Here is a 17,945-nt window from a genome sequence, read left to right as displayed (position 1 = left end):
GGGTGGGATTATGATTGGTGTACGTACACCCCTGCATGTCTTTGACAGATGAACTTTAACAGGTCAGGTGTATCGGAACGTCATTTTGGACCAGTATGTCCGCCTTTTCAGGGGTGCAGTGGGTCCCACCTTCCTCCTGATGGATGATAACGCACGACCCCACCGAGCTGCCATCGCGGAGGAGCACCTTGAAACAGAAGATATCTAGCGAATGGAGTGACCTGCCTGTTCTCCAGACCTGAACCCCATCGAGCACGTCTGGGATGCTCTCGGTCGACGTATCGCTGAACGTCTTCAAACCCCTATGAAACTTCAGTAAGTCCGACAGACACTGGTGGAAGAATGGGAGGCTATACCCCAGCAGCTGCTCGACCACCTGATCCAGAGTATGCCAACCCGTTGTGCGGCCTGTGTACGTGTGCATGGTGATCATATCCCATATTGATGTCGGGGTACATGCGCAGGAAACAGTGGCGTTTTGTAGCACATGTGTTTCGGGACGGTTTTCTCAACTTATCAGCAATACCGTGGACTTGAAGATCTGTGCCGTGTATGTTCCCTATGTGCCTATGCTATTAGCGCCAGTTTTGTGTAGTGCCACGTTGTGTGGCATCACATTCAGCAATTATCCTTAATTTATGAGCATGAGTGTATTAACGCTTTTCGCTCCATTACCTGATACCGTCCAACATACTTGTAGCGACTTTTCGGCTTTGGCTCCATTGTTGGAGGACGCTCAATACTCTGTTATGTCATTTTTTCACGTAGTCTGCTATCGTGAGCAGTGCAACACGAAGTGTCGCGTACTGCCGACAGTGATCATCATATAGCTCTACCGTATACAGGATGAACCAAAGTTTGCGCTCTCAGGCGTCACACCACGACCCCTTGCATATGGACAGTATAAAAATTTGGCTAATGAAGTTTCCTCCCGTGGTGCGTATTTTCGATAGGAAACTCAAGTAGAAGAAAGACGACTGCGCAACAGTACAATCACGTGGACGAAAACTACGAGGTCAGTTCAAAAAATTCCGGACATGAGGGTGGCATCCCTGCAAACGCCTATGTTTGATGAATAGCTCCTGGTAGTTTCGTTTTTGTATGTCAGTTAATTATTGCCCAGTGCTGTATTGAGTAGAACGATGTATCGCTAAGTTTACGAATTTCGAGACGGCAGAGTTAGAAGAGCAACGCGTCTGTATTAAATTTTGCTTAAAAACCCAGAAAATCTTTACAGAGACACACCAAAATATGCAGGAAGTCTACGATGATACGTGCTTAAGCCGTAGTCAGTGTTACGAATGGTTCCCACGGTTTAAAAATGGACGGATGGAAGAAGTTAAATATGACCCTCGTCCAGGACACCATTCGACGTTTACCGATGACACTCATGTCAGGAACGTCAACGATATCGTGGGTGCCAATCGAAGATTCATTGTTCAAGAGACTGCAGAAGAACGTATCATTTCAGTTGGATCATGTCATGAAATAGTGACACAGCATCTTGGAATGCATCGTGTTGCCGCAAAATTTGTCCGACGGCTCGTGAGTCAAGACCAGAAAGACCTTCGGCTCGCAATCTGTGAAGAGCTTTCGCATGGTGCAAATGAGAACGAGGTGTCCCTTAAGAGACTCATAATTGATGATAAGATGCGGGTGTACGGTTATGATGTCGAGACCAAGGTTGAATCTTCACAATGGGTCGGGATGGGTTTCCCAAGACCAAAAAAATCTCGTCAGGTCAGATCAAATTTCAAAGCCTTACTGATAGTTATCTTTGGCATCATGAAATAGTGTCACAGGGACGAACCGTTAATGGATGGTACTATCTGGATGCGTTGCGACTCCTGCGAGAAATGTGAGAAGGTAACTGCCTGAAATGTGGCGAGACAATTAATGTCTCGTGCATCACAATAACGCAATCACACATTCATCCCTATTGCGGCATAACTACTTAAAAAAAAAAGGTGGAAGGACGAAGATTTTTGCAACGACAGACGAGACAAAAGAAAATTCGCAGACGGTTGTTCATGCGATCCAGCAAGAGGCGTACCAAGACTGCTGCCACAACTGGAACCGGCGTTAGGAGCGGTGTATCAGTTGTGTAGGAGAGTATTTCGAAAGAGACCATGCACAATAAGTAAAAGGTAAGCGTAGAACCATTTTGTGGACAAAGTTCCGGCATTTTTTGGACAGACCTCGTATATCCACTCAACAAGTGAGGGTGTTGTGCCCATAGGATAGTGTAGCTAGGAACACACAGTGCTTCCTGGTCAGTGTTTCAATCCAGCGACTGATTTTAGAATCAGGTGAAGGAATTCACACTGACATAAGTACTTTTTGGAATTTTCAACTTTTTTTTGTTGCCTTGAGACATTATGTAGTGCTTTGTGCACCCTTGTAAATATTTTTAGTTCTACTCGTTTAACGGCTCTGTAATATACAGTATGTAAGATATTTGTAAGATATTGTCAATTCTTCAATTATCTAATTGTATAGTAATTAACATTCTACGTATTTTTAATACTAGTCCTACTATATGTGCACGATTAAGCAATACTTCATCGGTATTCAGAAACGTAAGACGATCTTCTGCCATGCAATATTTCTTTAATGTCTTGAAAATGAAAATTGGAGTTAGTTTTCAGTACTTGTTATTTCAAATTGTATTTAACTTGCAATTGGTGTTTGAATTTATTTCTACTTAATTACATTTAAGTTGCTGATTATTAGTATGTAGTAGAGTAGTAACGTAATATATAGATGTCTAGAACCGTGATTAATGAATTCTAATAAATCCTTCAGTGAATCCCTCCGTTCTCAAGTGAGTACTATCATGTGTACCGGAAGTGATAATGAAAAGCAACGAAACAAATTACTTGAATAAAGCAAAACCGTGTCTAAAGACCGCGACGTCCAAGATTGTAAAAACATACTAAAAACTTCGTTTCTCGGGTAAAACTCACACACTACCGACACATTCAAGAGGTTGCGTAACTGTACAGAATGGTTCCTGGCCAACCTCTTGAATGTGTCGGTAGTATATATATATATATATATATATATATATATATATATATATATATATATATATATATATCCATTACCTGTTGCGTAACTGTACAGAATGGTTCCTGGCCAACCTCTTGAATGTGTCGGTAGAATCCCTGTATGAAACGTCATTAAATGCTTGCTAAGTTCGTTTTGCCAAGCTATAAAACAGCCAGGTAAAACAGATTAGTCTCTTCATCAGCTACTGAATCACGTAGATCTTTACTGCTAACGTCTCATCCCGTCCATCCGTTGACTATGGTTGGTTTATTTCTGTTAATTCTTTGTTTTATATTATATTATTTTTTTGTATAATGTATCAGTCACATCAAGGCTACTCTGGAAAAATCACAATATCTCCTGGTTGAAGTTGGGACACATTATCACACTATACTGCTGCAGTGATCTGAAGAATTCTTGTAAAATGTAAGTCATAAGTGCTGAACGAGAAATTTCAGCTATCTCGAACGCTAGCTAAACTTGGAATATCCTATCAACGATTACCTCTGCCACAGTTGAAATATCTTATATTAATGCAACATGTTTCGTGATTTTTTTATTTCCATCTTCAGAAGTACCAGTTAACAGACAATCTTAACTCATTCACTTTATGAATCACATAGTCAGTTCGCTACTTAATTTAGTCTATGCACAGTGAGGGCATTTTGAAAGAATTTACTTTCACTGTATCTGCATACAACTATGTCTACGGACGGTATTGCGCGTTTGGGCAAAGATCAAAGGCAACAGTGCGAGGTGATTAATTTGTGTCGTTATTCCTTCATATGATGTGAAATAAGGACCCAACTGGTCATATAATTCATGAATTTATTATGTTATGACGTTTTATTAATAGATACACTTTAGTGAGGAACTGCAAAGGCGGCTTTGTTAATTAAACATTTCAATTTTGACGTAAGTGCCTTATTGGTAACATACTGGAAGTGGCAAGCAGCCGCCATGGTAAAAGTGCCCTCAGCATGAAATACTATAATGCGTGTACGTCTGGAAGGACGCTTACAAGAAACTAAAAAAAATAACCTTTTCTTCTACTTGACGTCCGCCTGCGTCAACCCGGCAACCAGTTACGTCGCAAACAGGTTCGCACCCAGTGATCAATGGCCAAAGAATACTGATGCAAACGACTTTCCTAACTAAGTGTTAATGTAACGGCGTTGCAACACTCTTGAGCTCTGTTGTCAAATCTAAATGACCAAGTTAATGCCGTACGGTGCATTGTACACAGGGTGAGCTAAGGATGACATAACGCCACTTTTATTTTGGAAACGGTTCCAGATATCACAATGAGGTTTTTTGTAAATGACTATACTCTGAGAGGCATGTAATACTCTTAATTCTTGTATGACTCGAGATACTGAAGGCTCGTGTCGTTTTGAATGAAATAGTATAATTTTTAACGGCATTCGAAGGCTATTCAACAGACGAGTACAGTGATACAAAACGTGTAAATGTAGCGGTTGAAACTTTTCGTAAAGTAACTAAGAAACTTGCTAAAACTGAGAGGAAGGACGAGCGACGTTTCTTTATTGGTGGTAACAAGTAAGCAGCCGAAAGAGAAGACGTATGACTAAATAAAAAACAAAATCTTGATGAAAACGCAATTTTTTTCACAAAAACAATAATGAGGTCATACACATATTTTAAAATTGTTTTTGACCCATTTCTAATACTTTGGAAGCTCGCGCACAGTCCATTGACAAACACCGCATTTGACTCTATATGTCTGTCGTATGAAGTAGCGCTAAGAGGCAATAAACAGGGTGTATCAAAAACATTGATCCTATTTTAAAGAATCGTAAGTATTACGTTGTTTGAGATATATGTGTGAACAACGTACTGTTGGAAAGGGCAAATTCACGAGTTTGTCATGGTACCCGCGAGGTAGCAACAGTAGGGAAACTTTTTAATCAGAGGATTACTGAACAGTGGACCAAATAATTGAGCCTTAGATGACTGGCCTCCAAGGTACCGGACCTGACTGTACGTGATTATTTCTTGTGGAGTCTTAGACACTGTTTATGTGCCTCCGTTACCAACAACAATGAATGAACTGAGACATCGCATAACAGCAGCTGTGGGAGTTGTAACTCAAGACATGCTCGCTGCAGTGTGGGAACAATTTGAATACCGCACTGACATATGCCGTGCATCAATGGTGCCATATTGAACACCTATGAAAAGGTCTGAAAAAAACTTTGAGTTTCCAGTTCGTAAAAAAACAGAATTCACTGAATATGTTTGTCGAGCGGTTCTAGGCGATTCAGTCTGGAACTACGCAACCGCTACGGTCGCAGGTTCGAATCCTGCCTCAGGCATGGATGTGTGTGATGTCCTCAGATTAGTCCGCAGCTCGTGGTCGTGCGGTAGCGTTCTCGCTTCCCGCACCCGGGTTCCCGGGTTAGATTCCCGGCGGGGTCAGGGATTTTCTCTGCCTCGTGATGATTGGGTGTTGTGTGATGTCCTTAGGTTAGTTAGGTTAAAGTTTTAAGTTCTAGGGGATTGATGACCATAGAAGTTAAGTCACATAGTGCTCAGAGCCATTTGAACTACTGAATGTTATTTGATTTCAGAAATATAGACGTGCCAAATCGGATGATTCTTTTTTATATACCCTGTACTATTTTAGCCTCGGCCTACATTCTGTCTATGTATAACGGCCAAGTCTCGCACGAGAGAGACCTGCTTGACCGTGTCTACGCAGCAACAGAAGATTCTGGACGCTTTATCCCTCTATTTTGCTTTGATGCGGCTCACCACAAATTCTCTCTTGTGACAGCCTCTTCATCTGATAGCGGCACTTGCTCCTACGTCCTCAATTATTTGTTCGGTGGATTCTAATCTGTCGAACCCTTCGGTTTTTTTCTCATCTACAGCTCCGTCTAGCACTAGTAACAATTAGAAGGAACACGTTTTTTAAAATATACTCTGTTGTAGCTCAGTTAGGCACCTTTGCAATCAAGAGTGATGTAAGTTTTTGTATACCTCGGTGTTTCCGAAATAGCATTTTACTTCTCGGAGTTCTGGAAATTTAATCGGTGTCTTTGTATCAAACAAGTTAAACTCTATATTGTGTGTGGAAATTTTCATTCCCCGGTGCAGCGCGCCACTAATGACTCGTCCATACATTTATCGATTGCAGTTTATCTCTTCAGTGGGTTTGGCTGGCGGACAGAACAAGGAAACTGCGTAGCAAAGTTCTCAGCGCAAATGGAAGCTGTTGCAACAGTGACTGCGGTAGGCAATTACTGAAGTTATTATCTGAGTCCGGTTCGAGGCAAGAAAGCGCGGGTAGCAACGAGCTGAAACTATACTGCCGGAAAGAAAAGCAACACCCTCAATGGATGTGTTCAGTGGCCCCAGGGTACGGTAATCGGTGATCAGATGGCACTCTGGGAACTGACTGTGCGCCATCTCGGTGAGCTCGTACTCAGTTCAACAGGTTTAGGCATTTGAACGGGGTCGCACTATGAGCCTACCCGAAGTGGATGGACGCCTCGACGGATTGCTGCACGTGCGTCGCCGCCTTCACCAGTGGTCTCTGGAACATTTCCACACCTGTAGACCAGATTCTGGACGCCCACATACTACAGACGCTGGACAAATGGACGTATTGTTCGAGCACTAGTGTCCGACCGAACATAATCCAGAAAAAAAATTGGGACACATATTGCACCTGCTGCTTCAGTGAGGACTGTTGGGAGCCGTCCGCTTGCTGCAGGACTAATAACACGTGTGCCTCCGAGCAGGCAGCCAATGACGCAACGACACCGCCAAGCATGGCTACTCTGGTGTCATGAAAGAGCCGACTGGACACTGGAATGGCGCTCTGTCGTCCTCACTAATGAGAACAGCATGTGTGGGTGTGCGGGTGAAGGACATAGAAGTGTACGGCATAGACACAGCGAGCATGCACTCACGACACACAGGTCCCACCCCAGGCGTCACGAGCCATCAGTTACAAGTCGGGGTCACATATGGTGTTTCTGCAGGGTAAAGTAATCAGTGCTACTCACACTGCACAGGTTATTGTCCCCGTCCTGATGCCATTTCTTCGACAGGAAGCTGATGGGTCTTTCAGCAGGACAACGCACGTCCACATAAACTGCTGCTACGCAACGCGCGCTTCCTGGTTACAACAACTGCTACGGCCGACAAGAGCACCAGTTCTCTCACCAACTGAACACAGATGCGACATGGTGGAACGGAAACTTACGCGTGCTCCAGAGTCTGCACGAACCATTGCAACAAATGATGCAAGATGCTTGAGACAATCTATTGCAGATGTCATCCGGCATGCTTCTGTATGTTTGCATGCGAGAATACGCACCATCGTTGCTGTCAGACGGGGTACACTCTGTACCGACGCGACTGTTTGTGCACCCTTTACTGTGATATGTGTGTTTCATTTCGTCTGAATATTTACCAAAGACTCCTACAACGACGACTTAACACTCTTTCTCTCTGGTATAACCCTATGCAAGAGTGCAGTGGCGTCACGCGGTAGACCCTCTGACAAAACAAACCTTTGTTTTGGACCTGGTGACTTGCCAGCTGCAAGTCCATCACCGTCAATCTCCTAACCTGACCCATCCACCGCAATGGTGGGCGTCCTCTAGGTCTTTGGCCGTCGACTTTTCCCTCAGTGATTGTTCTTTCCGTCGTCTTTTGCCTTCTAAAAATGTGACCAAAATATTTCAATTCGTTTTAGTTGACAAGAGTCGACACTCTTGCTCTAATGCCAAGCTGCCTCAGGGTCTATTCACTAGTTCACTGTGTTGTCCATCATATTCGAAGTAATCTTCTACATCGCCGCATTTCCAAAGCATCACTTGTTAATAAAATGACCTTGTCCTTGTGAGTGTACAAATGGACCCATGTCAAAAAGAACAGAAGTACATCAAATTTTTCCTATCCAGTAAATACGAGGACAGTTTCGTAACTTCATCTCCGACTGGCTTTCAAAAAAAGAAAAAATAGATCTAAATTTTAAAACAGTTCTCCACACAGTCGCCACCGAATATCAAATACATGTCATAGCGTGATACGACCTTCATTATCCGTTCCTCAAAGAATGGTGCTACCTATGCTGCAGCCAGTTGTTGATACAATACTTGAGCTAATCGTCGGTCACGAAGTGCCGAGTAGCCAGCGAAGTCTTCATCTTGGGGAACAGATGGTGCCAAAAAAGATGTTGAAAAATGACTATCACAAAAAACTAAGATTTTCCTTCATTTTACTCGCAGTATGCGATAGCCCCATGTCGTGAAGGAGAATTATCCCTTCAGTAATAGTCTTGCGCAGTTAGTTTTTATTATTATTATTATTATTATTATTATTATTATTATTGCCCTTCGAACTTTCATAAGCATCCTACAACAAATCTGTGATGTAAAGTACTCCCGCGCGTTGCTATCGTGAACTCTTTGGTCAGAATTTCTTTGTGATTCCAAGAGCCTGTAACCATCATTTTGCGGTTTGAAAATGTCTGCACGAATTGTCTGATCTTATTGGTAGAACGAGTGTGTGGACTATTTGGATTGTTCCACAGCTTCAGACTTAACGTACTACCCCTATGTTTCTTCCCAAGTCACCAACCTATTCAGCAATTCCTCATCCTGTTCACGGTAGCGCAGAAGGAATCTCAAGGCTGAACTCATTCTTTCAACAGTAACAATTGGTAGCATTCAACCGATTTGTATCCTACAAATAACTCGACAATGCTCTCATCACCTTTTCAGTTCTGCCAACGTCGGTCAGATATTTTGGTGCCGACCGTCCACAAAACTTATGATAACCCAGTCTCTCTGAAATTTGAGATATACCATCAGAAATTTCGGAAATTATGAGTCAATTTCTCGGACGTACATTTTCGTCAACGCTCTAAACAATTTCATTAATCACATCTGAATGTCTTCCTCGACCACTGTCATTATGCACATCTATGCAGCCCCAGTCTTCAATTTTCTGCATCACTCATAACCCCATCCTCATACACAAGACGCAACCGACGACGAATCTCTGCGTCACTGAGTCCTTCTGCTTGCAGGAAGCTAATGACAGAACATATCTCGTAACTGGTGGGAGATGCAATAACATCGTCCATTTCACTCGTTTACTGCTCACACACTAATGAACGAAACAGAAAGCTAACTGACACAATGCTACCTCCACGGTCTTCTTTTCCAGTTAGCAAGCTCCATGAAGCTATAACCATTTCTTCATTATTAATACCCAATCGAAGGTTAATTTCTGAATAGCCCTCGTACGATTTTATATAAACTGCATCTATACTAATCACAGAGGAAAAGATGCTAACGGTCGCCGTGAAATGAGAAGGCCTAAATAATGTAGAAGGCATGTGATGTACTAAATCTGTTCGATAGATTCCAGATGTTTCATTAGATCAGTTAAATGTGAGGCTGGCAGGAGAAGCAGCTGATTTCAGTGAGTTTTCAACGAGATAACAGCCTACAAACAAACGAATCAAGTACCTGAAGGAAGAAAGGAAAATTGGGTTTAACGTCTCTTAGATGATGAGTTAATTAGATTCATAGTAATAGCTTGGATTGGGTAAAGAAGGGGAAGTAAATCGGTCGTGACCGTTTCAGAAAAACTATCCTGGCATGCATTTAAACTGATTTACGGAACTGCGGGAAGCCTAAACCTGGATGGACGGAAGTGGTTTCGAACCCTACTCATCCCAAATGGAAGTCCTGTGTGCGCCACCACACACCATAGCAGTTGCCTGATAATGTTACGTCACAGTACTGATAATCTGACAGTACACCATTTACCAAGAGAACATCAGTATCACACTCGCTGTCCAAAACATACAGGGTCTGGTAGTAGCAGTGTAATATCGTAGGAGAAAATGATGTTACAGATGACACCCTGAAAATTAAGGAGTAAGTCAGTATTATTGCTCATAAATGGCATCACGTCAAGACTTAATTTTCCCTTGTGACTGTGATATTTGTTAGTAAGACAATTCAACGTTGTGCAAAACAAGAACGTTCGAATATGAGAGGGGCATAATGAAGAGAGATGTTTGATTCCACCATTGCAGAAATATCCACGTCCCATCATAACATATACAACGTGCAAGTTAGAGGGCGCCAGCTCAGAAGAAAAGTAGGACTACCTTCGCATCACAGGAATCATGTGAAACAAGGAATGAAGATTAGGGTGTAGTATTCAGTCAACAACGTTGTCATTAGAGATGAAGTACAAGCTTTGGTTTAAGAAGAAACCATCCCGTAATTTTTTTTGAGAAATTCGCAACAAACCTAAATTTGGATGGCTGGACAGTTTTGAATCTTCAACCTCTTGAATACGTGTCCAGCGTGTTACATCTGCGTCACCTCACTCGGTAGGGATCGTGTACGTTGAGGGTATAGAGGCGATTCTCAGAATCCATGTTGCTACAACCGGCTGTAGTTTTGCATACCGCAGGTGAATCAACACTTTGTTGTGAAGCCGTCGTACTGTTGTGGATGGGTAGTGTGTATTATGGTTATCGGCTTACCATCGCTAATGACTTCAGTGTCAAAGGAACGGTACATTCTTTTGAAAACAGAAATTATTCAGTGTCAAAAATCTACTTCTTGGTACTACATTTATAATTACAAATTTAACATGATTCTTTTGTCAGATATTAAATTCCCGTCTACAATAGATCATTGGAGCCTGGAGGTTAGGTCAGTTTTCATAGAGTTTTCAAGGTAAATTGTCACAGTAATTCACTATTGATATAACCATAATTTAGATGAAATCTATTAGGCATATAGTGAACGACAAAGATGTATTTAAAATGTATATACACTTTCACTGGAAAAGAAACACGCTTCCAAATATACAAAGTTACGCTATACTTGAAACGCGGTAGACATTTCTTGGTTTTACGTTGGTTTGCAAAGAGCATACGTAATATAGCCTTTTCATTAGGACCGTTGGGCGCCGTATGCAGACGTTAAGTGTTCAATTTACAATAACGAAGCAGTAAAATTATACAATTGCTTGGTAGTGTAAAACATACACTACCTTCCACCACCTGCCGAGCTATAAAACCCACTGACGATGCACCTGGGCCACAAACTTTCGCAATCCGAGGTCGCTATGACGAAGGACAGCGTCACGCCGTCCATCAAGATTTCCATCGTCTTCAGTCACGTCACGAGGAATGACATAAGCAACAACATATCTATCGGCCCAGAGAGCCAACTTGGCCGAGTCCGTTGGTTAGCGTCCATCTCGAAGTAACTGTTTACCCTGACAGCAGCGCTATTTCAATATTTCGATTATCAGAATACCCGGAGTTCTCATGTCTGTTTACTCTCCGGCTGAATTACAGGCAGGTGACATTTCATTGTGGCTTCATGACATGTCGGTCTGAGCCTAGGATCAATGGGTTTTTACCGTTTCTTGTCCGTACTTTGGGCAATCGTATGACTGTATTAATGCCTCGAGACTTACTGCATCATTACCTAATTTTTAAGATAGACTTCGTATTGTACTGAAAATTAAGAATGGCGTATCCATAATTCAGTAAAGAAAACTCCCGTACATTCCTTTCCACCTACTGCAGTCAAGCTTCTCTTCGCAATAACTACATCACCAGCACCGAGTAAATTACAGTAAATTAAGGTTCCTCAGTTAAATACTGTTGAAATTTTGCAAGTAATTTCTAGCGAGATAGTAGAGATCTTTCTTTAAATTCTTACCGGGTTACTTCATTATTCAAAAGTCTTATTCTTCTTTGCATACGTTCACAAGCCTATTTATCCGTGGTATTAAGAAATTAACACTCACCTCGAGAAATATTCATGTATAATCGGTACAGGCAAGTGTGTATGAGCCGGGATTTTCCAGATTCTCAAACTAGGCGACCCTTTCTATTCCGAACTTATACCATCGTTCGACATTACTCAATTACTTTTCCTTTATTTACGATTTGAGCTGATCCATAGAAACTGATGACTGAGTTCGAAAAGTCTCTCTGAAAAATCCACTGTGAAGGGAAGGGAAGAACATCTCTGACAGTTCAAGACTAAGTTGTCCCCTCCTGAGCAATGCAAATTTGAATGGTTCCATTATGGAGCAAGTATGGTGGCAATAATCGAGTTAATCGGGTTTCGTGCGCCGCAGGTTTAATCCTCTTCTAAGAATTTAAGATGTAAACCTATTATTAGAATAAGTAGTATCTCTATTTTTATGAAATAAAGATTTTTTTTATGAAATAAAGATTTTTGATGTTGTCGCCAGTGGTCGGCGGATGGTGCACGTGCCCGTCGACCTGGGACCGGACTGCAGCGACGCACGGATGCACGCCAAGACCGTAGGATCCTACGCAGTGCCGTAGGGGACCGCACCGCCACTTCCCAGCAAATTAGGGACACTGTTGCTCCTGGGGTATCGGCGAGGACCATTCGCAACCGTCTCCATGAAGCTGGGCTACGGTCCCGCACACCGTTAGGCCGTCTTCCGCTCACGCCCCAACATCGTGCAGCCCGCCTCCAGTGGTGTCGCGACAGGCGTGAATGGAGGGACGAATGGAGACGTGTCGTCTTCAGCGATGAGAGTCGCTTCTGCCTTGGTGCCAATGATGGTCGTATGCGTGTTTGGTGCCGTGCAGGTGAGCGCCACAATCAGGACTGCATACGACCGAGGCACACAGGGCCAACACCCGGCATCATGGTGTGGGGAGCGATCTCCTACACTGGCCGTACACCTCTGGTGATCGTCGAGGGGACACTGAATAGTGCACGGTACATCCAAACCGTCATCGAACCCATCGTTCTACCATTTCTAGACCGGCAAGGGAACTTGCTGTTCCAACAGGACAATGCACGTCCGCATGTATCCCGTGCCACCCAACGTGCTATAGAAGGTGTAAGTCAACTACCCTGGCCAGCAAGATCTCCGGATCTGTCCCCCATTGAGCATGTTTGGGACTGGATGAAGCGTCGTCTCACGCGGTCTGCACGTCCAGCACGAACGCTGGTCCAACTGAGGCGTCAGGTGGAAATGGCATGGCAAGCCATTCCACAGGACTACATCCAGCATCTCTACGATCGTCTCCATGGGAGAATAGCAGCCTGCATTGCTGCGAAAGGTGGATATACACTGTACTAGTGCCGAAATTGTGCATGCTCTGTTGCCTGTGTCTATGTGCCTGTGGTTCTGTCAGTGTGATCATGTGATGTATCTGACCCCAGGAATGTGTCAATAAAGTTTCCCCTTCCTGGGACAATGAATTCACGGTGTTCTTATTTCAATTTCCAGGAGTGTAGTTCAGGGGTGTCCAGACCCGCGGTCCACGGGCCACATATGGCCAAAAGCAAGTGTTAATGTGGTCCAACAGGTGAGCGTCCATCGCACGATCGGGAAAATCAAAAAATAAAAACCCATAAAATTAAATTTATGTAACGTTATGATAAATCGAATATTTTCAATTTGAAACTCCCGACACATGATGCCATGCTCTCATTGTTCCATTCTTTTCACCCGCGCTATATCTGAATCCCCAGAGTCTCGTTCTTATAACCGACCGATCCGTCAGACGCGCTGGTCTGTTATCTTACGGCTACTTCAGTTGCAGCTGCGACGCGAGAGTTAGAGGCGTATAATGTCTCCTCCGACCGTAACTTTTTCTTTTCTTTGCTACAATAAGAATTAGTTTTACGTATGTTACGTGCGTGCCAGAAATACTCATGTTCTTCCAGTGTGGCCCAGGTAAGCTAAACATTTGGGCACCCCTGCTCTAAATGGATAGGTCCGATGATAGTGAGGAGGTACATAATTGGAATCGGAAAAACAAATTTATGGCTCGACTAGGGGATCTAAGCGTTCTTAGTTCAAACATAGAGGGTGAGAATCATTGAACTATATGGAATAGAATCATCACAACTTCTGAACAGTTTCCATGAGGCGTTCAAACTGCATGGGTGGCCGCTGGATATGATGGGGATTTGTATGCGCATGCATGGTTTGGTTTTGCGATGAAGCCCACTTTCAATTGGATGGGTTCGCAATAAGCAAAATTGGCACATTTGGGGGACTGAGAATCCGCATTTTGCTACTGAGAAGTCTCTTCACCCTCAGTACTTGACTGTGTGGTACCCAATGCCCGGTCTCGGAATAATCAGTGCGATATTCCCCGATGGCACGTTGACTACCGAACGATACGTGAAGGTTTTGGAAGATGATTTTATCCCCATTATCCAAAGTGACCCCGATTTCAACAAGATGTGTAAGACGGGACTGTAGCCCATCGAAGCAGGAGAGTGTTTCATGTCCTGGAGGAGCATTTTGGGGACCACATTGTGGCTCTGGAGTAGCCAGAGGCCACAGGCATGGGCCTCGATTGGCTACCAAATTCTCCGGATCTGAACAAATGCGACTCCTTGTTTGTGGGGCTATACTAAAGACAACGAGTACAGCAATAGCCCCAAAGCCATTGCTGAGCTGAAAACAGCCATTCAAGAGGTCATCGATGCCGTCGATTTTCGGACACTTCAGCTGGTCATGCAGAATTTCGCTATTCGTGTGCACCACATCATCGCCAATGACGCTAGGCGTATCCAACACATCGTAAACTAAATCCGAATATCTTTATGTTGAATAAAGTGTGTGCACGCAGTAGTTTGTAACTAATTCACGTTTTTTTAATATAGCTCAATAACTGTCACTCTGTAGTTCAGTGTATCAAAAGAGTGTCAAATCGGTAATGAAGTGAAGTGTGGGGGTATAGAAATTGTAGACGGAGACCAAAATCTGACTGCAGTAAGCAGGTTCAAATGGGTGTAGCATTAAGCAGACACGATGGGGGTTGCACAGCATGGGCTAACGTGGAGAGCTGCAACTTCGGATTGGAGACCACAATAAAATCGACAACAACAACAACAACAACAACAATGAACAAGTTTGCTTTAGAAGTGAATGCGAAATAACGGATAATATAGAAGTCAGAAACAAAATGACTAAATAGAGAAATGAATATTGACTCAGTTTCAACAAAATCTGTAACAACATTTGAAATAAATGTAAATGATTCACCATGTGTTAGCAGCCGAACAAAACATTCGTCACTACAACAGTTTTCTTTTGACTACATCCACCCAGACTGCTGTAGGTGTTTAAGCGCCCACTTCCGAGATGGGGAGGTGAGTCGGCCCCAAATCAAATCTGCTTTGCTGGGTGAACGACGTGGATCGGTGTACGGGGGAACTGGATGTGGTTTTTAGGTGATTTCCCACATCCCCCTAGGTCAATAACGGACTGGTGTCCATGTCTCGCATAAAGATACACGCTACGCAAACGTTTAGAAAATTTTCAATCATTTGAATATAGAACTTTATCTAGACGCAGAGAGACGGAGTGCAATGACTGCGTCTTGGAGGTTGAGTAGGAAATGCAAATGAGCGTATGGCATCGTTGGCCGGGAGGCCCCAACCGGGGAAGTTCGGCCGCCAGGAGCAAGTCTTATTTCAGTCGACGCCACATTGGGCGACTTGCGCACCGGTGATGGGGATGAAATGATGATGAGTATAACACAACACCCAGTCCCCAAGCGAAGAAAATCTCCAACCCCATCTGGAATCGAACCTGGGCCCGCTTGCATGGGAGGTGAGCACGTTACCACTCAGCTAAGCAAGCCGACCGGTTGAATGTGAAATGGATATCGTTAAATGTTTCGTCTCCCTAAACGCATAATCAAGAGTAGCAGCCTATAGAGAGCACAGTGAGTCACCTGTAATTGACCTGTTGGCGTCAACAACAGTGTTCTCTTTTGACAAACCTATCCGCATAGTGGAAGCAGAAATTTTCAGAACCTTGAACTAGGGGAACTACGAAGAAACAACTTGTTAAAAAGCAAACAAGCACCGTCATTCTGTCCAAATACGGATCAACCGCGACCTATCGACAGCTGTGTCTTCCTTTGACAGTAGCATTATCTGGGCGCGGTATGGAGGAGTGGGAATCAGCAAACGTCCCTCCTGGTCGCTGTCGGGTTAGCAGGCCTGTTGCCGCTACTACTCGAGTGTACTCTCCTCCTGTCCTCCCACCAGAGGCCTGGAATTACAGTGAATAGAGCCTGGGTCCCCCGCATCTCAGTCAGACATTCTGATCATTCCGCTACGGAGGCGGTCAAATAGCATGTTAACGGATCACAACCGAACCACCGTCGCTTTGCTCATAATGCTGCGATGTTTGGCTCTACTACACATAAACAACTAATAGAATAAATTAAAAGAGTAAATTTGAAAGTAGATTGAATATCAACTGTGATAGACCGAAAAAATGGATAGACCACAATACACATCGAAAAATTATTCAAATTAGTTGTGAAGTCATATACCCATTTGACCAATCTGAATATTAAAGATAGTTGAAGGCAGCGCTTCGACGGACAGAAAAAGTATCGCGTTGCTTTTACATTGACTTCAGACGTTATATTTATTCCCGTTTCCACTGAGTTCTGGCATTATCTTTATTTCCCTTGCGAATTCTTACAGTTTACATGGCTTTTTTCCTACTTTTACTGCAAGACTCTACAGCTCTAAAAAAATCAACAGATGACGACTACTTCCGTTCAGTAACTCATGTGAACCATTCTATTGTATGAGGCGATTGGGGAAAATATTTAGGCCTGTCAGTGAAATAAGGACGAATAAATTCGACACACAGAGAGTTTCGACAAGCGGTCGGCGACCAAATACACGTCGTCTGATGAGACCGACCGACCAAACGAGCAATCAACGGCCGTCCCGCTCCAATCTCCTTCCGTCGCGTGTCGCCAGCGGTCGGCGAGCACTGGCTTTCCGCACCTCACTGGCGCTCCGTCACCGACTCACTGCTGCTGCGCCCCGACTGAGCTCCCAACCCAACTCCAGACACACGACGACCCGGAAATACTATCGGTCGCTCCAGAGATGTTACGACAGTGCAGTTATCGAGAAGCGCTGCTGCTGCCACTCACGGGCAGGTAAGGCAGGAAGTTAGTGACGCCAGTCAATAGAATAAAAAAACGAGGTGGCAGTACCGTAAGAGAAGATGACAAACAGTAAACGGGATGAACACGAGCCGCCCACGGCTCAGACTATGTGAACATTAATGCGGATCACCTGCATCCCTTCGTGTAACATGACCTCAAGTGATTTTTGTACAGTAAACAGCTTTCCCAAATTCCAAATTGAAACAGCTTTCCCAAATTCCAAATTGACTGGAAGTGAAGCTCTACGAACAGTGTGTAATATCAGTTTTGGCCTTTGATAGTGAGACATGCACTTTTAATACAAAAACCGTTCGAAAACTGGGGATTATTCTGCGAGCGATGGAGAAATACATGCTGGGAGCTCGCAGACAACAAAAAATGGCTCTGAGCACTACGGGACTTAACATCTGTGGTCATCAGTCCCACAGAACTTCTTAAACCTAACTAACCTAAGGACATCACACACATCCACGCCCGAGGCAGGATTCGAACCTGCGACCGTAGCAGTCGCGCGGTTCCGGACTGAGTGCCTAGAACGGCTAGACCACCGCGGCCGGCTCGCAGACAACAAAAGAAACCCATACGTCAGGGAACGAATTAGAGTGGAAAAGACAGTTTCGATAGTAATGGAAATGAAAACGGTGGTCGACAAGATAGGTAGACAGCCGAACGCATGGTAGGTGGAACCAAGCAATTTCTTTGCTGAATGTTAGATATAAGGGAATGCCGAGACGATGGCCTTATGGAAGGGGGCCAGGTGACACTAGAAAACCTGCAGGAGCAACATGAATGTTAGTTAATTCACTAGTAAGTTAGCTACATGCTCCATACATTATTTTAACGGTTTTTATCGACATAATATGGGAGAAGTAAATCTATA

At 43.7% G+C, this 17,945-nt stretch overlaps 1 protein-coding gene across 2 annotated transcripts in view; it reads right to left on the bottom strand.

The window, feature by feature from the left end:
* The window catches only part of LOC126356135 (Kazal peptide Pr13a-like), an 84,536-nt gene that overhangs the window by 46,920 nt on the left and 19,671 nt on the right, over positions 1-17,945 (bottom strand). The window lies entirely within an intron of this gene.

This window comes from Schistocerca gregaria, chromosome 1, assembly GCF_023897955.1.
Source record: "Schistocerca gregaria isolate iqSchGreg1 chromosome 1, iqSchGreg1.2, whole genome shotgun sequence".
Taxonomy (NCBI): domain Eukaryota; kingdom Metazoa; phylum Arthropoda; class Insecta; order Orthoptera; family Acrididae; genus Schistocerca; species Schistocerca gregaria.
This window is presented reverse-complemented; position numbering and strand designations above follow the sequence as displayed.